Below are 23396 nucleotides of genomic sequence, written 5' to 3' on the forward strand. Positions count from 1 at the left end.
GAAAGGTTTTACAAGGATGTTGCCAGGGCTGGAGGGTTTGAGCTATAGGCTGAGGCCGAATAGGCTGGGGCTATTTTCACTGAAGTGTTGAAGGCTGAGGGGTGACCTTTACAGACGTTAGTAAAATCATGAGGGGCATGGATAGGGTAAATAGACAAGATTTTTTTTCCCCCTGGAGTGGGTGGGGGGGGGGTCAAAAACTAGAGGGCATAGGTTTAAGGGAAAGGTTTTAAAAAGGGACCTAAGGGGCAACTTTTTCATGGAGAGGGTGCATGTATGCAATGAGCTGCCAGAGAAAGTGGTGGAGTACAATTACAACATTTAACAGGCATCTGGATGGGCATATGAATAGGAAGGGTTTAAGAGGGATATGGACCAAATGCTGGCAAATGGACTAGATTTATCTTGGATATCTGGTCAGCATGGACAAGTTGGACTGAAGGGTCCGTTTCTCTGCTGTACAGCCCTATGACTCTACAACTCTAAATGAGGTGTTACTGTGTTTTTAATGGCATGCTGACTTCATAAATAGCACAAGTCAAATTCAATAGTCCTGAAAAGCTAATTCTATATACGGGAAATATCAAAATTCTGTATAATATTCAAAAATCTGCAAACCTTGGTTTCTTTCTTGAGATTTTTATATGTTAATTACAATACCTGAACATCTGAAGCAAGAGTGAAGGATTTGAATTGCTTGTTAACTTCCTGGTTTGCTGTGAGGGAATATTTTAATATGACTGGTTGCCAGTAAGCAAGAGGTTACATCAACTGGTACCAGATTTAAAATCGCTATCACAAAAGGGGACTAGCCTGCCACAAACATGTATGATCAGGTTTCTTTAGGGCCAGTAGCTCCAATGCCTTTGCTCCATTGTTGACCATAAAATTGTGACCAGTATTCAATTATTCTAATTGTGCACCATGGAGGCAAACAGGATTTGATATCTCATCCATTGCCTGTATAGATAGGGAAATCGGACGACAGTGCCCTTCACAAATTCTCAATTTGAAGAGCTAACATGCAGGAATCCATGCTGTTAGCATGAATGTAGACCATTATACCGTTCATTTAAACTCACTGCGAGAGAAAGTTTGTATTCATCTATTAGCATGTTACTAACTACCTGCTTGACTAGGAAAAATATTCCAACTCCAATTTAAAATCCTTCACACCAATGAGAAAAATTCTTCCTTGATTAAAAAAAAACTCTTCCTTGGCAATGCAGAATTATTTTCCTTAAAAAATACATGAAATTTAATCGTCGCCAAATGTACGTTTTGTCATATAATAGAATAAAACCTATATAATTCAAATATTACTACTTTGGTCTAACAGCCAATTATACTTTACAAGTAAAGATAATTAAAATGACTTGGAAAGTTTCCAAATACAAGTAGATTTTGCCATTCTACTTTAATAATTCAATTATTCATTTACACACTTAGTTATGCATCAGTCTTAACAAGAAATGCTCCACTAAAGGAGATATTTCCAAGTTAATTCCAACCTTGTTACTGGTTAATGTTTGTACAACTGTAACTAAGATTACAAACCAGTTGTTCAATCTATATAAATTGGAGAAACACATTTTGTTGAGCAATGACTCATATATCAGTCTATTATATGCTACAGGGCTGACTATATTAAAACAAATCACTTTGCCTGCAGCTGAAAAATAGAAGCAATATACAGATCAGAGGTTATTGTCTAATTTAATTCTTGGCTGTTTTCCCAGTACTAGACTTCACTTTGCACCCATGCTGCTTGCTTTTACTGCCAGTGATGCTCTGCTTGTGCTGAAGCTGCTTTGGGTGTTTTCCAAAAATATGTCTGCAAAATGCCAATCAACAAGTTGCTAAAGATTAACAGTATGACTGTAACAAATTAATTTGAACCACTGAAACATCTGTCCTATATGTTTGCTTTAAAAACCTTATGCATCTGTTTCTCAATTGCTCCGATTTGTCAGTCAATGTTGATTCAGCTTGCTGGTTTAATGTAAATACATTTAGTTAAGTACTGGAAGTGTGTCTATCCACATTGCAATATATATTTTTTAAACACATCAGCCATTAGACAAACTTTCATCAAGTTGGCTGGCTTTAATACTTATTGTCTCCACTGTACTACACAATTAAATAAACTTTAAAAGATCAAAAAATCAGTCTTAGAACCTTCAACAGTTACAAGCATGACAGAATCCAGACAATATCAAAGACGAGAGCACTTTGAAGTGGATTGTGATTCATGTAAAACTTAAGACAGTTAGTCACTTGAGAGAATAACTGTGAAAATACAAATTTGATTTTGTAGCACTTTGACATAAAAAATGTTAAAGCTAAAATCCACAGAAGATGACACAACTTTATAAATAGCATAGAATATTGTTCCAAGGCATGGCGGCTTTTGTTTCCTATGGTAGAACATAACTGAGTTGATGAAGGAAACCTGTGCTGTGAACAGGTATCATACAGGATGTCAAATACTTCTTTATAAAAAAAAAAATCAAGCACCAGGTCTTAAATCCGTTGGATTTTCTGCCAATCTTTAATGCAAGTGCCGGGATTACACTTTTGTACAGCTATGAAATATAATGTTCCATCAGTTATGTCAAGCCTTTGCACTGATTTTCATGTGTTGAGAAACTAAGTGAAGAAGACATTAAGTGTTGTTTTAAAAGTAGAGTTGTACCAAGTTGACTGATTTTCATACAAAGAATGTCTTGAGATCAGAACTTGACAGTGATGAATGAAGCTGTGATGCTGTGTCAGAGTTCCCATCACACTTTCAATAACCTGGGCTGACGGCCCAGCATGTCACTCCCATACTAAGACTTTCTCCATTCATCTTCATTAGGCAGACATTTGATCTGGCTAGGAACATCCTTATCAGGTTTGGGCCAACAGGGAACTTTCCCCCTTCCTAACATTGGGATCAATGTGATTTTATATTACAACCCCAGAAGTCAATTTTACACAGGAAAATTAATATTACCATAATCCATTCAAACAGTCAAATGCTCCATATTGTAGTGTCAAAGGAAGTACAGTCTACATATAAGAAAATGTTTTTTGCTTTAGCAAAAATCACAACACATTGTGGATTATATTCCAGTCAGGAATAAACTGTTTAACTGGTTTGTTTTAGTCCTTCTTAAGAATCACACTGTTACACAAAATTGAAGTGTTGTCTTCCAGTATGTGGCCTATTAAAAGGACATTGTTGACCCACTGAGATGGGTGAAAAGGTGACTAATTATAGCAATGGCTTAGAACAGTTTAAGCAGCTACCAACAGGGATTGGAGGTGTCCAACTAAATCCTGTGGATTCTAACAGGATTTCAGCAATGGTATCCTTGAAAGTAAAACAATGACCACGGTCTATTGCTATCCTGCATTCTGTAAATATTCCTTGAAAAATTTCACATCTAAACTGACTTCATAAAATGCCAAGATGACTACAATGCCAATTTAGTGATAACAGTAAATTCTTTAATGTGTATGGTATTACAAACAAAAGGGATTCACATTGTTCAAATGTGCTTATACATCACCAGAATCAATCTATATTCTACCCTAAAGTGAATAGACATCAGATTTCATTGAACTCGAGTTTGGTTTGTTATGCTTTGTTTTGTTTAAAAAAAAGAAGTGTTGAAAATCTTTCATGATCATTCCAAAAAATTAAACATGAAAAATATATGAAATGTGATAATCCATTTAGCAACTATTTTGCTAGTATTTTATCAAATACAGATACAAGTGATGGCTAGTTTCACAATAATCAGTGTTGCAGAATAAGATCTCACAGTCAGTATGTCAATATATCTTTAAGAAGTAGGCTTTTCATATCACCACATCATAACATGTGAGCTGAGTGTATGAAGACCACATACTCCATCACACTTAGCATTACTTGAAGCATGACACTTTACTGAAAGGTATATGCCTCTGTTGCAACCGAGTGGCACAGATACTTACATGTCTGGGGAATATAATGTTTATACATAATAATTTGTTGTTTGTTGGTTCCTCAATATGCTACGGGAGATAAGATGAGCATTGCTACATCAGATAAAACACCCTGTTGGCAGCAGGTGGGGGGCAAAATCATACCAATCAGAATTTAACACAAACTAAGAGTTGCTCAAGTACCATGAATCGACAGTGAAATGATTGGCAGCGGAGCTAAAATGCAAAATTACTTACTGTTCTGAAAAATTCCAATAATCATAATAATTGGAAATCTAATTAAAAGGAGAGGCAAAATACTACTGTGCAGCTTACTTAATGAATCATCATTCACTAATATAATCCTCTTGGAGGTAATTAGGTTTACTGAGATCTCATTTTCCACTATTAGTAAACAAACAATGAATATTTGCCAGCTTAAGTAAGAATGCTTCAAAGGCAACGTGGTCACAAGGATCATTTTTAACCGCAACGGCACAAATAATCGGGTGGGTTCTATAATCCTCAAGTTAATAGCTGGAATTGCACATTTCACAGTTAGGTGACAAAATTTTAAAAATGGCACACCCTGCACTTGCTGCCCAGCATTATTTTCTTTTTGTTATCTCTTCTGCGGTATTTTACAATTGGTAGATATTATCAGCAAATACAGCACAAGAGTTCTTACCAAGGTTTGGCCCATTTGATAGATATTTGACCTAGATACCAGTATCAGGCCATCAAGAAACACTTGGTTCCATTGCTGTCTCTCAATTCATTGATAAGATTCATTTAATCATCTAATAAAGTCAATCTTAGTGCTCTTGTGGCACAGTGGTCATGTCCCTTCTTCTGGGCCTGTAGTGCTGGGTTCAAGTTTCACTTATTACAGTGATGCATCATGACACGTCTAAACAGGTTGATTTTTAAAAAATAAAAAGTCAATCTTGCAAGAAAAGTTAACAGCATAATCCACCAGCCCCTTTCATAAGCAACAAGCTGATAAAGTAAATAATCTTTGATTTAACTAAAACTGTAAACTATTTTAAGGCCAGTTAAAAAAAAAAAGTAGCAAGGCTATCAGTAAGATCTTGAAAATAGTACCCAATAAAGTAGAATAATTGCCTTCATGACCACTTTTTTGTCTGCAGTACTAGTTCCATCTTAAAAAGAGACTGAAAAGCTTGCAGCTGCCACTTTAACATATTAGTGGCTGCAACAAAGGGACCAAAATTATTTTATAAATACATAAATAACAGAACTTTAGTTTAAGGAAAGCCAAAAAGGGACCAAAAAGGAGATTATCTTGAAGAGGCAAAGTGTATAACTACCCTCAGCTTCACTAATATGGACGAGGAAGAAGTTGAGGAATTGAGTAGGATGAAAATAAACAAAGAAGAGGTAGAAAAATTATAGTCAAAATCTCACCTGGTTTAGATACAATGCATTCTAAGTTTCTTGAGGGAAGCAAAGGAGGAGATATAATGCATATACTGAAAGACCTGGGCTTGTAGGCAGACAAATCCATGAAGGTGTCAAGACAGGTTTATTACGAAGAGTAGCAAAAAACCATGTGGGATCCTAGGGTTTATTATCAGAGCCATAGAGGCTAAAACAATATTTAATAAAATATTGGTCAGTCCCCAGCTGGAGGACTGTGTCCAGTTCTGGACACCACAATTCAGAAAGGAGATTAAGGGCTTGGAAAGGCTGAAGAGGAGATTTGCTCTCATATTACCAGGAATAAGGGCTATCAGTTGTGGACAGATGAAATAAACTAGACTTGTTCTCCTTAACAACGAGAAGGTTAGAGGAGGTTCAATAGTGGCATTCAACACTAACAAGAGGAGTGTTGATAAGAGTAAATTAGGAGAAACCATTTATACTGGCAGAACCTTTGAGATTTTTCACAGAACATACAGTGCAAATATGTACTGCTCAACCAAACTGGTTTATGTAGATGGTAATGTCCAATGCAAGCCTTACCCCAGCTCTGTCCAGCTCCCCACATCAGCAGTAACTTGCTCTTCCTCTCATGACTACATCTAGTTTCATCTGAAAAGTATCTATACTATTAAATTGTTAAAAGTGATAGAAAATCTTAATTTTTGTCAGAATTGAAATTTTAAAAAATCCACTGAGAAAGTTGCATCTCCAAAATCAGCACGGCGAAACAAGGGTGAAATAACTCCACAGAAACCAGTATCCGTCAGTAAGTCACCCTTTATTTACACATGAACTGGCCTTGACTTTAGTACTGCCTCAGAGTTAGCTACCAGAGTGTAAGCCTCTCTGGCATGCCCCTTTTTGTGTCAGCCAGGGCTCCATGATTGAAGCTGTTAATCTGCTCCAATCAGGGAACTCATACTCTATGATGTCCAGCTGGCTGACCTCATTCCAATCACTACTAATGAGTGCAGTGCATCAAAGCCATCTCGCAACATGGCACTGTCTGACTCCCAAGGCAATCCTGTGTCTTCTGGAAATCCATGTTTTATGACTATGACACCATTCCCTGCATGTTCAGATTATGAAAGATACCATTTTCCACCGATTTACAACTCAAATAAAGCAGATCCTTTTAAAAAAAAAGGAATTAAGCAGTATATTTGAATAACTAATTATTGCAATTAACCTTTTTATTTCTACAGGACCCCTCGGGCACTCCTCCAGCCCCTTGACACCATTCTGGATTCCCGAGTGCAGGTACCATCCGCAGAGATTTGTTTCAAATTGCTATTTTGGTGCCTCTCAGAGTAATAAGATTAGAAACACTTCAGTTTACTGAAAATATCATTCAAGAAATCCAGTAAGAATTTGTTTTTGATGAAAGACTCAGTAAAATAAATGAATCTCCAATTCAGTGATATGCTGGCACAATATCTTTCCAAATAATGCAACCAATTCCTACCACAGAAAAAAATTTGCAAATCTCGGGTCTCTTGTGGCTCACCATAAATCAGACCATAATGCTGCCCTATTTGCCTTTGTACTGCAGCTTCTCTTTTTCTGATTGTAGAAATCTCTGCCATATTCCTGCACTCTGAACTAATGATCATTACCACCTGGAAGGATAATGGCAGCAGGTACATGGGAACACCACCACCTGCAAGTTCCCCTCCAAAACCTGCACCACCTTGACTTCAAACTATACCAATGTTCCTTCACACTTGCTGGGTCAAAGCCTGGAGCTCCCTTCAATACAGCACTATGGACTGCAGTGGGTTCAAGAAGGTAATTTAACACCACCAGCACCAGCTCAACAGCTATTAGGGATATGCAATAAATGCTGGCCTAGCCAGAAATGTTCACATCTAGTCAACTAATCTTTAAAATTTGATCAATTAAGGGCTTTTATGGCCGAGAGTGAGGAAATCACTCCACACATTGATGGCAAGGCCCATGATGTGCCAAAGGTCCTCGCAAACATATGCCAGAAACCCTTATCTTGATCCAATATCTCCCTCGATAGCAGAAATGCTGCCAGAACAACACTAAAATCACTAAGGAGCCATGAGCCAGGGAAATGGGTCAGGCTTAGGGTGTATTTGGACTGATGCTGGGCAAGCCTGGCCTTCTGGAGAGGAACAATCCTGGTCTATGTCGCTGCTAGTTCTCCTTTTCCTTATTTGATATTGGGCAGAATTGTATAGGTGTCTGAACAATGCAAGAAATGTGGCAGAATCATGCGCAAAGCCCATCTTTTAAATAAGTTCCAGGTGATGAGGCGAGATTGTCTTGAGGTACCAATAAGATGCCTATTAAGGTATTATTGCTTGTTAATGACATTAATTGCAAAGCTTGCCTCATTAATATGCAGCTCTCTACCTTACCATCTGGCGTGAGCAAATTAGATGTTGAGAATAATCAACAAGGAAGTCAGAGCAGGTAACAGGTGACTTCAGCTCTCTGCTGGCTGTGAAGAGTCACCATAAAATAGCATTTCAGGGCATGATCCTTGAGCACAAGCCACATGCACGCCATAGCCATGGACATTGGCATCCAACATATGCCAGCCTCTAAGGACCAGTATGGTACATCACCAATTTACACAGTCCTTCACCATTTCAATGCTGTCTCATGTATGGTACTAGCAAATATTATTGTAATGCTGCAGCAAGGACACTGTGGGTGAACTCAAAGAAATGCACTCCACCAAGCTATTAGGCCAGGCTAGATCTCCAAACTGTTTCCTTGCTGTCTTAGTGCTCCCTCTTTGAGCTGACCTGGATGTTTTAGATGTACCCAACCACAATTTCCAATGCCCCAGTCAATTAAAGGCTGGTCAACAGAGATGTCAGGTCAGTTCCTACATTGAAGGGCTAATGGCGTGCCCTCCAGTACTCCGAGGTCAGCAGCTCCCTCCTGGCAGCCATTGCCTGAAGTGGGAACTGGTTACCTGATAGCAAGGGACAAGGGTGCTTCAGTTAATTTTTATTATTTAGTATCACCTAACTGTGACCCCACAGGGGCCACTCCATCGATGAGCAACCAAGCAGCTATGGCCCCTACCCCAGAACCAATGGGGGCTTGCCCATGCATGGAAATCCCAATTGGCGTGGGAAATTAGAATTATTTAGTTGACACCTGCCACTTATCGATGAACAGCTGATCCAACACTGAGCCACTCTCATTCACAATGGTTCAGGGGGGCCCTTGTGGCACAGTGGGAGTGTCGCTACCCTCTGGGTGAGAAGGTTCAAGTTTAAAGTCCCAGTTGCTCTAGAGAGGTGTTAGAACATCTCTGAATAGGTTAGCTTAAAAAAAAATTCACAGCGGCCCAGGGTCGGAATTATGTTATTGAACCAATTGTGCCAACTGAGATCTGATCAAAATGTACCAAAATAGTCCAGGGGCCATTTTTAATCATTATTTTTGAACTATTTCAGCAGATAACTGAGGAGAAGAGTTTTTATTAAGATGACAAACACTCGTTCATGATATCATCGGTAGGCTGAAAAGCAATTGCATTGGATACCATGTGGCATGTGCCCTTCCTTATAGCCCCGACCAGAAGCTGACATCGGTGCAAGTTGGTTCATTTTTGTCACTACAAACAATGTGATTCATTAGAACCCAACTTAAATAAAGCTGATCTTCTCTTTGAGATGATGGCATCAGGTTGATTTCAAGCATCCCCTGCTGAGAGCCAGAGTTGAAGTTAAGGTAAAGTCAAAAGATTAAATCTTGACTTAATTTAAACCGTGACCCTTACTCTAGATTCTCACACAACAGGCAACATTCCCTCCTCATCTATCCTGTCAAGACCCCTCAGGATCTTCTTATACCAATCATGACATCTCTTACTTTTCTAAGCTCGAGTGGATACAAGTTACAAGCCTAACCTGTTCAACCGTTGGTCTGACGAGAACCCACCCATTCCAGGTATTAGACTGGTAAACCTTCTCCGACTGTCTCCAAAGCATTTACATCCATCCTTAAATAAGGTGACAAATACTGTGCACAGTATTCCGATGCAGTCTCACGAGTGCCTGTATAACTGAAGCATAATCTCCCTACCTTTGACTTCAATTCCCTCACAATAAAACAATAACATTCCAGTTACATTCCTGATCACATCTCTCAGAGCTCTGCAACCTCTCACCATAGAGTTAATTTTCTTAAAAAAAAACTTTTCCTGCCAAAATAGGTAATTTCTAATTTTCCTCCATTATACTCCATTTGCCAAATCTTTACCCATTTAGTCAGCCTATCAACATCTTTTTGTAGTCTCCTCAATGCCGTCTCCACAACTTACTTTCCTAACCATTTGCATCATCAGCAAATTGGCAACCATGCGACCTTCTGTCCCTTCAGCTAAGTCATTTATATAAACTATAAGCAGCTGAGATCCCAGCACCAATCCCTGCAGCATGCTACTCGCTAATCTTAAAAGGTCCATTTATGCCTACTGTACACTTCCTATTTGCCACCTAATATTCTATCTATGCCAATGTGTTACGCCCTACACCATGATGGTTTAATTTTCTGCAATAAACTTGGATATCGCACTTTATCAAATGCCTTCTGGAAATCTAAGTACACTACATCCAATGGTTCCTCACTATTCACAGCATGTGTTACTTACTCAAAAGGACTCCAGGAGATTGAAGGGGTGATCATGTTTGGCCGAAAAACAAAAATCATGCTGGCTCTGCCTTAACCAAATGCCCTGCTATAACTCAATTAATAACAGCTAACTTCAGCACCCACACCCCTGGCAAAGACAGATGTCAAGCTAACTGATTTATAGTTTCCTGTTTGCTTTGTGCCTCCCTTAATAAAAGGAGTTCGTTACATTTGCCATCTTTCAATCTAACAGCACTATCCCAAATCAAGGAATGGTACTTAAATATTCTATAGTAAAGATTTGTTTGTCATTTTCTTATTAATTCTCCAGTCTTACTTTCTATAAACCAATGCTCACTTCTTCAGAAAGGGCATGCTCAATGAAATGTTTAATATGCTACAACTGCAACTACAACTCAAGAGTAGGGCCAGAATCAGATCACCAGTGGTTATCTTGGTGACTGTGATGAAGAACCTTTAAATGACTTGCTTGTTCCAAGGAGATGTTTGCAACCTCTTGCACTTTACCATCCAGTTTTGGGTAAGGAAAATCACTGAGTTTACCCAAAGAGGGACAAATAGATTTAATTCCTTAATGCCAGAGAAAAGGAGCTGAAGCAAAAGGTGCAACTTCACAAGGATTATAGGCTTTCCCAAGATGCCATTGGTTGCAAGCACACCGCGTCAACTCTGCCTGAAAGGAATCCTAATCTATCAAAATCCAGCTGGTGTGTGGCCATAGGCTTTGGTATACTGTCAGTAAGCAAATTGCCTTCATTCTGCAGCAATCCATTATGTTGGTTCTATTATAGTCATCTTGGCAAACCAAACAGCAACAAGGGCGATACACCTCAATCATACAGCTGATGACTCTCTACAAGCATGCGGTCCACATGCATGTAGTGAAAGTCATATTGGCATTATGTTATTGGTGCTCTGAACCAATAATTCGGCTGCTTGAACCACTCTTGAACAGCATGACAATACTCAGTAGAGCAAGTCTCACAATAAACGATAGTCTGCTTCATGCCTCACCAGCATAATAGGACAGTCTTTGCTCTAAATTGAACAGCCAACAGCCGAGGAGTACAAGGAAGAAAGAGGCAACTTCGACACCACCTTTCTGCCTGGATTGTCAATAATGAACTAATTTGAGTGCAAAACCAATAAAGAAAATGAATTTCCAGATCATCACACTTTTCTTCCCCTCGGTTATTGACCATCACAGCATTACCTTGGCCCCAAAGCAAAAAAAAAGCCATCACTAAACAAACATTCCAAACAACATTAATAACTGAAGGATCTCAAGCAGCTTTGGGCCAGAAAAGATCAGCTGTGAACTATATTATTTCACTTTGGTAAGTGCAGTCTGGGTTGCTTGACTCAGACAACACCAAGGGTATTGCTGGAGTGGTAGGACTGCGAGGACAAACACTGTTATCCAAAGAGAGGTCAATATACAAAATCACAGCCACTCCAGAGGGGCATGTATATTCATGGCTTTAGGAACAGTCCACTTGAGCTGCAAAAAGTATCCAATTTTTTTTTCCCCTTTATAAAGGGCGAGAAGTATAGGATCCCTGAAAATCCATTGGCCTTTGATCCTAGTTTAAGAGCCAGTAACAGCCCATCGACCTCCTGCACTGAACATAAAATATATGGGGTCGGGGCAAGGTCATTATAATGCAATGGAATTTTTCCATGCCACAAGGGCATATCTCAGGCATCTTCTGGAGCAGGAGCAGGAATTCTTGCCGGAGGTATTTCCTCCAAAGTTATGGTGTCCATTTCCCCTGGAGAAGTCTTCAAGTAACACTCATCCTCGCCAACTTACTGTGACACTCCAGCCTGGTGTACAGGGTTGATTCCTACCACAGGCCTCCATGGCTATTTGCTTCCACTACCTTTTAAAATGGACAGTTACAGGGGTGCCCTGAACCCTCCCACTCTGAACGACCCCCTCCACCCCAGTTGCAGGAGTTTCCTCTGCTAAGGTCTCCAGTGCAGCATCCAAAATCGTCGGGAACGCTTTCTCTGGTGTTGTTTCATTCTCCATTGTGACGGAGATTACATTCATTTCCTGAACAAAGGACAGCAGCTGCTCCAGCCAAAACAATCTTCCCTTTAATGAATCAGTGCAGGCTTGTTTTGGTGAAGCCAGTAAGATATGATGTTGGACCACCTCCTGAACTGCACAGCCAATGAACACCAAGTGTTATGCTGGCCGCATGCAACAACCTTTAAATGAAAGTTGGTGTGCTGCCTACATTACATTGAAAGGGGAAATCGCAATCCCTGTCCCCGTTTCAGAAGCCTACCCAATTTTGGCCCCCCAAAAGTGCATTATAATTAAGTATGGAATTTAAAAATGAAAGTAATACAGCAACACTTAAAACCCAGAAGAACTTCTAAAAAGTCACAACATTGGCACAACTTGCCACCTAGATTTTAAATGTGAATTTACAGCGCAAAGTGATAGACCTTGTGCCCATAAATCTTTTACTCATCTCAAATGTTTCTGACTGAATCAGTTTCTCAAATTCTACTTTCTCCTTCAATAAATTGTTCAAATGTTTTGATTTCTGACTCACAACAAATTAAAATGGACTGAACTTTTGGGTATAGTAAAAATATTTTTAATGAATTACAACAGTGTAATGAGTTTGAACATTAAGATGACAAGAACCTTTGCCCCATATCATTTCTGTTCAGCTTTAAAGGTTTCCATCATGTTTACAGCTTCCTTTTCCTCTGTTTCAAAGCAAAATTGTGATTTTTGTTTCTCAAGTTATTTTTCAACAGTTCTTCCTGCACTGCTTATTTTATTATTACATTGAGTTTCTGAGACAACTCATTTATTTGACTTTCTACAACAGATAATTCTTCTTCTAATGTGCTTTCCCTTTCAGCTGCCATGAGTAATGTGTTGCCTTTACTCTGTAAATGTTGATCTAGTTTTGCCTTCTCTGTGTTTGTCTGTAAATTAATGTCCACGGGCAGCTCAATCAGCCAGCTCCTGATATAGTGAAATTTTGTCAGGATAAATGGTATTTCATTACACAAGGCCTCAGTATATAAAATTGCACCTGAACTTAAATAGATTATTATTTTTCAGACAATGCCATAAGCAGTGCAGAGCAATAGTTGCCACTAAACCTCTTCATTTTTCCTGATTAGATTTTAACGTAAATTTATAAAATAGTCAGCTCCAGGCATGTCTAATCTCATCATTTCTGTCACCCTTCAAATAAAGTCCAGGTTCTTAATTTTTAATCATACAATAACCCACCAGGCAAACTTGAACTGAACTGTTGCTGTCCAGATACTGTTCAATAAAGAGACCTTCAAAATCATATATCTTCATAGCTTTAAGAACAGTCTACTTGAGCTGCAAAAAGTATCCAATGTTTTTTTTTCTTATTATAAAGGGTATAAGAAGTATAGGATCCCGGAACGTCCATTAGCTTTTAATCCTCATTTCAGAATCAGGAGTGGCCCACTGACCTCATGAACTGAACCCAAAGTATATGGGATCAGGGAAAGGTCACCTCAATATAATGCAATGGAAGTTTTCAATGCTACTAGGGGCTCATCTTGAGCAACTCTGGAGCAGGACCAGGAATTCTTGCCTGACATATTTCCTCCGAAATTTTGGTGCCAAATTCCCCCGGAAAGGTCTTGCAGTAATGCCAAGTGCCTTATTTTACAGCAGGACTCCAAGAACAATGACTACTCAAGCAATATTGGCTTTTCAAGTGATCTTGGTGTATGCCAGTGGACAAGCTGGCGTTCCTTAATTTTCCGGGCATTATGGTTTGCTGGTTGGATGATAGGCCATTTCTCCAGAACCTGCCTATCCAGTAGCCTCATCCCACAGCTACTCTTCTGAAACGATTGATTATGATTGGGGAAGGCGGAGGCTTCCCTCTGAACAAACCTCAAAAGCTGTCAGGGAAGACTGGGACCTGACTTTATCAAGATCTTGCCCTAAATGCCCAATGAGTGGCACAGTGGTTAGCACTGCTACCTGCAAAATCACTAGGTACCCAGCCTTGGACCACTGTCTGTCTGGAGTTTGTACATTCTCCCCATGTCTGCATGGGTTTCCTCTGGGTAGTCCAGTTTCCTCCCACAGTCCAAAGATATGCAGGTTAGGTGTGTTGGCTATGCTAAATGGAGGTTTACAGGGATAGGGTAGGAAGCTGGTGGGATGCTCTTTAGAGGGTCAGTGCAGACCCAATGGCTGAAGAGCCTGCTTCTAATTTACAATCAGCACGCACTCATCAACACAACTCTGGGTGGGGGTGGGAGTGCACGATAAAGTAATGTTCTCTTTCACTATTAATTCATTAAAATCATTAAAATAATCCTCCACTGTCACAATTCATAATCACAACTCTATTGCTTGGATGGGAACATAGAGTTCTTCTACAAATCATTCTTGTGCATCTCCTCTTAGTCAAATTCAGAACATTGGCAGAGGCTTGCACCAACATGACAGGGAATACCACAGTTTTTACAGGGTTCCACGGAAAAAGGAGAAGGAAAAATGCCAAAGACAGATGTACAAGTTTTGGAAAAATAAATGTATTTGGTTAGGGATTGGACTAAGTCAGAATGGGTTTATGAAAGGCATGTTATGCTTAACAAATCTACGAGTTTTTGTGAGGACATAACTATCAAAATAGATGAGGAAGAATTACTGCATATGGTACATTTAGATTTTCAGAAGTCTTTCAATATGATTGCTCATAGGAAGTTAGTGAGCAAAGTTAAATGAACATGGGATAGGTAGTAAAACACTGGTGTGGACTGGAAACAGAGAGAGTGAATAAAAGGAATCTTTTTTCCCCCCAAGGGGCTGGCAGTGACTAAAATAACCACAAAACACTGCTGCTGAACACCTGAAACAAAAATAGAGTATGCTGGAGAAACACAACTGATCTGACAGTATTTGTAGAAAGAGCAGAGTTAATGCTTGGAGTCCAGTGACCTTTTGTCAGAACTGAAGATGTCTGGCAAAAAGGGTGGTATTTTTGCTGATACCAAGGTGGGTGTGGGGATGTGAGGAGTGAATAGAATACAGGGAGACAGAGGCCAGAGAGAAAAAAGTTTAGGTATACAAAGGAGACAATGGATGATAAACCGAGAGAGATTAAAGCTAGGTAGGGTGTTAATGAAATGTGTGAATAATTGAAAATGGGTTGGCTGTACAGTCAGTAATCCATACAATGTAGGACCTAGCAGTTTTTCTTTTTGGAACAACCATGAAGGAGGGTAATCATGTTCTGGATGACGAACGACTATGGATCTGATTGAAAGATAAAATTCTAACAAGGCTATGCAGACTATATGCCAGCAGAATGTTTTTCCTGGTTGGGGAGCGTAGAACTAGTGGACACAATCTCAGGATACAGGATAGACCATTTAGGACTGAAAATACGAAACATTTCTACACTCGATGAGATGTGAACCTGTGGAATTCGGTGCCACAAAAAACTGTAGAGGCCAAGTCAGTGGACATATTCAAGACAGAGAGTAATTTTTAAATAATATTTCAAAGGGTATGGGAAGAAAGTAGGAATATAGCATTGAGGATCAGCCATGATCATATTCAATGACAGAGTAGGCTCAAAAGGATGAATGGCCTACTCCTGCTCTGAGTTTCTATGTTTCAATGATTGTTTGGTTAGACTAGGAGCGATATATAAACTTGTTTTGCTGGTTCGTGCAACAATACATTACAATCATTTCTGTTGTTGAAAAGGCCACAAAATCTATCAAATTCCCAGATTTTTTTTTGGCCAAGGACTATTGAAGTCCTAATTATGCTTTTCTACTTCATCAAATGCTGATTATTCTATCTTTTGATTGTTTTTTTTTCCTCATCTGCAAAGATTGTACCCTGGATGAATCAGTACATTTGAGATCACATAAGACTTTGTTTAGTGTGTTTACAAAGAAAGTTTAGAGATTTAGAGATAATTTATAAGACATAATCAGATAAGTTGTAATCTATTCATATTGTATGCATCTAGTATTTGAAATATCTTGTAAGAACACATTTAATTTTTTTTTTGTCTCTATCCTTCTTAATCCCAATAGTCATCACTACCATCTGGATTTGTTGAATTATTTTCCATGATGACACCTGATATCCCAAATAATTTTGATATTAAAGCATAAAATGTTATATCTAGCAGAAATAATGGATGTCTTATCTCTTGTACATATCCATGTTGAGTTAAAGGGGTATTGCTTATGTTAATTACTTTGTTGTTATAATTGCACCTTCAACTGTCATTGGGGAAAGTGTCATCTATTATTAGACGGTGAAATCAACAAGTTTATTTCTGAAACTCCTCGTTACTAGATGAAAATACCAGTATTCAGAAATGAAATTTGAATATCACCTACAGAACAGAAGTTTTCAGATACCCAACATTTGACTGATTATGGTCTATACATTTGATGCATGTGACGAAAAGAGCAATATGGATTACTTGCCTGACAGCACCTTTAATTCTCTAGATTGTTTACTTCATAATGGATGGAACAAAGGGCTGCAATTCATATCTTTTCTGTTAATTATTTTTTTCATTTTATTTTAAAAAGAGATGAGGGAATGTATAATATACTTTAGGCTAGAAGCAGATTATTTGCAATTCTAATAGATGAAGGCTTAATTGATTCATATCACTTCACAACGCCATTTTAATAAATGGTTAATTGCCTGTATTTAAGTTACTTTAAATGTGCTCATGCCTCTCTTTAAAAAGGAATTTTAAGAAAGTGAATGAAGGGGAAAAATTCATTTCTATAATAAAAGTTCTTTTTTGTTCTCACTGATATTAAATACCAGTACACATTTCAAAAATCTTAAGTTGACCAAATTTCCTTTATAAAAATTGGCTAACAATTTTCTTTTAAAAAAGGTTCATGCAGATGAACACAACAGGGTGTTTGGAATATATTCAAAATAACATTATATTCTTTAAAATAAGAATATAACAAAATGTTCTGTCAGACAACTAATTGGGAAGGTCATTATGTACTCCAGGGCAACACTTAGGATTTATATTATTTTACACTGTTAAATAAAAAGGTCAACAAAAGTTAATTCAAATATAACCTTTCAGAGTGTACAGAGTCAATGATAGAAGTTGTTGCTGACTCCAGAGTCAGTAAATACAACTCAAGTTATTCAAGCAGCACTAAAGTTTATTTACTGCATCTGCCTACATACCCTCAAAACTGCAACAATAGCTGCTGTGACATTCCTCAGGAGCATACAATATTCCAAAAACATAACCTGCATGGTCTTCAGATTTCTAGTACTGTCAGTGCAGAAAGTTAAATCTAGATAAGCGAAAACCAAAATGGAAATGAAAACCAAAATCACACAAAATGTATAAATACTTTATGGGAAAGAGCAGCCCAGATTGTCCAACACTCCCAAGCATCAAATCTATTTATTATTAATTAAACTGATGTGGCAAATGGAAACTAACGCATTTGACATTTTCTTGAAAAGACTGCATTCTTTTATTAAGTGATTAAAAATAAAGTTGCCATATTTAGTCAAGCAGCCTGTGTAGATTGAACGAATAAGGTGGTAACTGAGTCTGCAGGCTGCTGAGCCTCAATCCTTTGTCAATAGTAACCTGAGAAGATAACAGATGCAATGATTTGTAAAAGATAATGGCCGCCTGAATAGTTGGATACCGAGACATGGCACAATGAAAAGAGAACTGGGAATACAAACCAGGGCACTGTTACAAAACACTGCCTTTATGAAACATGATACCTAGGCCTGGCAGTACTGTAAATACAAATCATTTACTGTACCATATGTCCAGGGCTTTAAAACTCAATGCCAGTCGCCTAGGACTATTTGAACCAACTTTCAATCACAAAGAAACAAGCTGTGTTCCATACTACACTCTGGGTAGCAAACCATTTATGTTCACTGTCACTATAGAAGGCAGTAGTGTTCTTTTTCAATTACCTGACAACACAGTACAGCAGCCAGCACCAATCTAAATGTACTTCAGAGCTTTGCCCATTTATTGTCTTTTTCTAGCACATACAGCATGAGGCGACATTAAAACACAGTCTCAGCCTTCTGACAACACAACGTTTACTCTAAAGCTAATTTTAAGTACATTTTAATAATGTAACAATTCTTCAATACACATTAACAACATGGCTGAACATATTAATTACTTAATTCTGTAGAAATGCTTTAGATGGAATTCTACTAATTTCCCTGTTTATATTGCAGTCCCCATGGAGACTACATTCAGTTTGAATCATGATAATTTTTACTGCACACAGTAGCCTAGGATTCATATGGCAGCTTTTCAGACTCTGTGCAGGTACTGGCATTCTTAAGTCACCAGCCAAAACATGTGCTGCACAAAAGCAAAGTACTGCAAATGTTGTAAATCTGAAATAAAAATAGCAAATGCTGAAAATACTCATCAAGTCAGGTAGCATTTGTGGAGTGAGAAACAGTGTTAATGCTTCAGACTGGAACACACACTGCACCTTTCTTGTTAGCCGATAAACGCTTGGAGTATTTGGACCTGTCATTTATAACAGCCTAATTTAAACCTCCTTATTCAATCTAACAGTCTAGAGATCAACAAGCTAAAGCCTTGGGGATAATTTTACATTAAGTCACCTGGTAAAAAACAAGTAAGGGATAGGGTCACACAGCATATTAATACCCAGAAAAGTCAGGGGAGATTAAAATCAGGTGGGCTATCAAGCCAATGTCTGACCTGATCCTGCCTGTTAATGACTGCGCAAGTTATGCTAAAATCACCACATTTGCTCTGAAATGTAAGTGAAATAAATTACTTTGTGCCAGACATACTGAGTCATTTTCCATAATTTAACTGTAATTCCCAATAAGTACTGATATTCCGCTGGAGCTTAATAGTTACCAAAAAACACTGTTCTGTGGGATTAAAAACTCATCATCCTAGTACAAAATTCAAACCCAGATAACACCATCTTGTCCTCTGCCCAAACTTAGTTCTTATGTAGGATTGGATTACCAGTTCAATGTACATGCTACAGGTTCCTTTGATACAAAAATCGATGTGCCATCATGTCAAACCAGTTAAATCTGTATTTTGCAAAATCCCCTGACGCACAACAGCACACCAACTAGAGCTGAAATTAAGATTAATATAAAATGAAGCTCATATCAACACATTTACTATAGCAGGTTTTCAGGATAAATGAATTTGCAGTTGTAGCTTCAACGGTCCTTTCAACAGATAGCGGCACTTTTTTTTTCATAAAACCATGTTAGGGTCCACTCAATTGTACATCAAAAATTTCAGTACTAAGAAAAAAAGTTTCAAACTCAGGTCCTACTTCAAAAAGCACAGGATTATAGTGAGAAATGTATTTATTCAGTAAAATGCTTTTAGTCATATCCTGTTGAAAACAAATTACCTTTTCTATAGCCACAATTAACTGCTGCAAGCACTCATGGTAAAAATTAAACAAGTGTGCAATTATTGATCAAAATGTTAGAACAGCTGGTAATGCCAATTGAACTTCAGAATAAAGAATTCTAAGCAATTGTCAACTACAGAAATTGCTTTGGTCCACCAATGCCTAAATTATACACAATGTAGTAAACATAATCATTGACAGCAAGCACTGAGGCAGATGACACTGGGGTCAGGTACTTTCATTACTACTGTTCCATACTAGCCTGTAATTAAAAATCATTTCAGTAGCCACAGTGAAGAAACTGATGCAGAAAAATGCCATTTTAAACCACTTATGCATATGTGGTTTCAAATACAGTACCATGCTGTGACAAATCATTCTCCTGCAAACTCTTGTGTTACCAGGGTTACCAAAAGGTATGCCAGGGGCCAGAACAAAGAAATCAAACTACTATCAGCCCTTCCCCCCCTCCATAATTTGGGAAACGTGCACATTATTATAAAACTTAAGGATAGGGCCCCTCATACTTTGGACTTCGGGTTCTTTTAAAATAACTGTTTCCCAGAGGAAACAGTTAGAAACAGAAGTATTTCATCATAAAAAGAAACAGTAATTGTTTAAAAACTTTTGATTTCACTTCAACAACAGTACTTAAAAGATACAGTACTAGTACATTTGGAGAGTTCGAAATGTGAACTGAACAACTTTAGATTTCAGGCAGTGCAAAACACATGACTGACAACTGAAAATGTGTACATGACCTCACTTGTTTCATGCTCTGTAGTTTGCAAATTACGTAGTGTAGTTAGTATGATTAAAAGTAGATCTTCAACAAAAGACCAGTGACAAGTTTCTTTCCTTTGCACTTTTTTTTTTAAAACTAATATGGTTCGTTCAGTTTTTTCATGGAATTTTGCCCAATTGTATTGCTGTATTATCAGGTTTAAGAATGGAAAATCATCAGCATATTCTACCTGCTGAACTATGTTCCTTACTTGCCCACCCGTCCTGAGTTTGGACTGATCCTACTGTATCTTTACAGAGGTGGATCACTCATGTATTGAACCCTGGTTGAAAGGACAAAGGGCAGATGGAACAAACCTTCATTATTAAGTCCTAACTTGTGAGCTATGCAGAATATATCAATATACTATGGATGAGTTAAAAGGAGGAAAAATCCAATTTTATTAGATCAGTCAAACTCAAGAACACCATGCGCAAATTCTTTTCTTTCATGAATTTTTTTTTGAAAAAAAAAGGAAAATTAATCTTAGAGAATATATTTCCCTGCATCACAATACATTTTTGTTGTTATCAATCCTGAATAAGATTTTCTGAGGTAATTTTCAGGACTGAGTTGATACAGGCAGTTTATGGATCGTAACAGTCAAAATCAATATACACTAAAAAGATTGTAAGCACATAAATCACTTGTGTTTTTCCAGCTCCGTCTCTCAAACACAGCTGAGCACTTTCCTCTTTGTTTAAATTATGCAGCACAGAAAGTGGCTGGAGGACGATACTGATTACCTCATGCTGGTTAAATAGCAAACTGTGAAAATAAAACATCTTAAATTTATTCCATGGTTGGAGAACCCAAGTTGGACTGGATATTATTATTTTATGCATTAAAAAGCAAGCTTGGACCAAATTAATATGAAGTGGCCTTTCATTAAAATTCTACTTGTTTACTTCATACATTTTGCTCAATAACTCTGTTTCATTTCTGCAATAAATCATAATGTTCAAAGCACTTACAATACAAGCACACAGTCTTTACAAACAGCACAACACAATCCTCTGCTGTGTAGCAGCAGATTTTTTTTGACATTTCCTCAGATTTTGTATTAAACCCCAGCTCCATTTCTCTGGAGTCATATTTAATGCATGTAATATTTAAATATTCCTGCAACGAGATGTTCAGAGTTATTTAAGAACATTTTTAAGCAAATCTCTGCCAAAGCCAAATTTGTTGGAATAGATTTTAATTTACAACAACCTGGCAAATTAAAAATCTCATAGGTTTTTGGTTAAACAACGAATCAGAAACTGTTCTGATGGTAAAAACAGTAAGTAAATTCAGAGCAAGGAAATAATGAAATCTGAAATAATGGTAAACAGCAATGTTTAAATGTGTTCTACCTCGTCAGTATGTATGATATAGTGTGCCTTCTGATGTCAAATTAAAGCACACTGATTTAATTTAATCAGAATTATTATACCTACAGATATTTGCAAATCCTTTCCATGAAGGTACCTAATGACTGGTTGGATGATTAACTCAACACAGCTGCCACACACTAGCCTTTGAATTCATTCAGTTGCTTCTTGTGAAACACCAAAGCAGGTTGTCTCAATTTCTAACACACATAAACTTATTCATAGGTCTATGAACACAATGACAAGAATCCGAGGATACATTCTTAATGCATCCATCACTCTGCATTGCTTTGTAATCCACCCCTTCATTGACTAAGAACGATTATTTTCATTTCGATGCCAGTCTGCAAATTGCACTTCAAACTCTTCCTCTTGCTGATTGATTTTCAAAGGGTCTTTTAATATCACAGTATCAACTATCTTGAAAAATTACAGGTTGTGAAACAGTCCTCCTGCAAACCGACAGAAATTAACTATCAGAGTTAGGATTGTATTTTTTTCTTGAGCAACACACATGTACCTCTGATTCAATCCTCACCACAGCATACTCTGGCAAGTAAACTGGGAATGGGATTTGAAAGTTATGACTCCACTTCTTGTTCCTCCAGACAAAATGGTAGTATGGTGTTCGACTGGTCTTGGAATAGATGTAGATCATCCAGCTTCTTGAGCCAGTTCCCCTTTTCTTTTACATTGCGACTGATCTGTACTTCAATTCCATTTATCTATCTTAGAAAAGAATCCCCAATCTTCTCCTAACTGCCTGGGAAGCAACAAACTTGAATGAAAGCCTTTGATAGACACCCTAGTGTTCCATCTTGAATATAATCACATCGGACCCGAAGTAAACCATTTGATAGAAACAGAATCAAAATATGCACACAGTATGATTATGACACAGGTTTGCCTTGTGGAGTCTGCACTGGCTCTATGGCAGAGGAGGTTAGCTAATCCCACTCACTTACATGCTCATTGTAGCCCAGGAAATCTTTTCCATTCAGCATTCAGGTGCTCATGCTATTTGTTTAAGGACGTGAATGAATCTGTCTGAACCACATTCTCTGCAGAGCATTCCAGGACCTAACCACTCATGGAGAAAAAGTGAAGCTTTCCTCCAATACCTTTGGTTCTTTTGTCAATCACCTTAAATCAGCATTTTCTGCTTCTCAAGCTTTCTGACAACAGAAACGTTTTTGCCCCAACAGAGATGTTAAGGCCAATCACGATTTTGAGCATCTTCATGAAATTTCTCCTTAAAATTCTCTTTTCCAAGGAGATCACCCCCAGCTTCTCCAATCTATCCATGTAATTGGTTCCAGAGACGAGGAACTTCATTCTCAAACTTGTTCTGCACCCATTCTAAAGCCTCACATCCTAGAATACAATGGCCGGGATTGAACACGACACTCAAGCTGGGGCCAAACCAGTGTTCTAAAGCTTAATCATAACTTACTTTCTTTTGCGCTCTCAGCCGGTATTTATAAAGCTTGGGATTTAATATGCCTTTCTGACTATTTTCTCAATGTGCCCTGACACTTTCAAAAAATATGCACACATTTATGCCAAGGTCCCACTTCTCCTGCACCTACTTTAGAATTGTACCCTGTAGTTTATATTGTCACTCCATGTTCTTCCTACCAAATGTATCGTTTCACAATTCTCTGCTTAAGTGTTATTTGCCACACAACTGCCCATGATGGAGTCTGAGAAAATACAGTGTGGAGCTGGATGAACACAGC

General features: G+C 38.0%; 1 protein-coding gene across 3 annotated transcripts in view; it reads right to left on the minus strand.

Annotated features, from left to right (window-relative positions):
- Positions 1 to 23396, minus strand: part of tox3 (TOX high mobility group box family member 3) — a 116871-nt gene that overhangs the window by 89111 nt on the left and 4364 nt on the right. The gene's annotated exons all lie outside the window — the stretch shown is intronic.

The sequence above is a fragment of the Rhincodon typus genome, chromosome 15 (genome assembly GCF_021869965.1).
Source record: "Rhincodon typus isolate 14 chromosome 15, sRhiTyp1.1, whole genome shotgun sequence".
NCBI lineage: Eukaryota > Metazoa > Chordata > Chondrichthyes > Orectolobiformes > Rhincodontidae > Rhincodon > Rhincodon typus.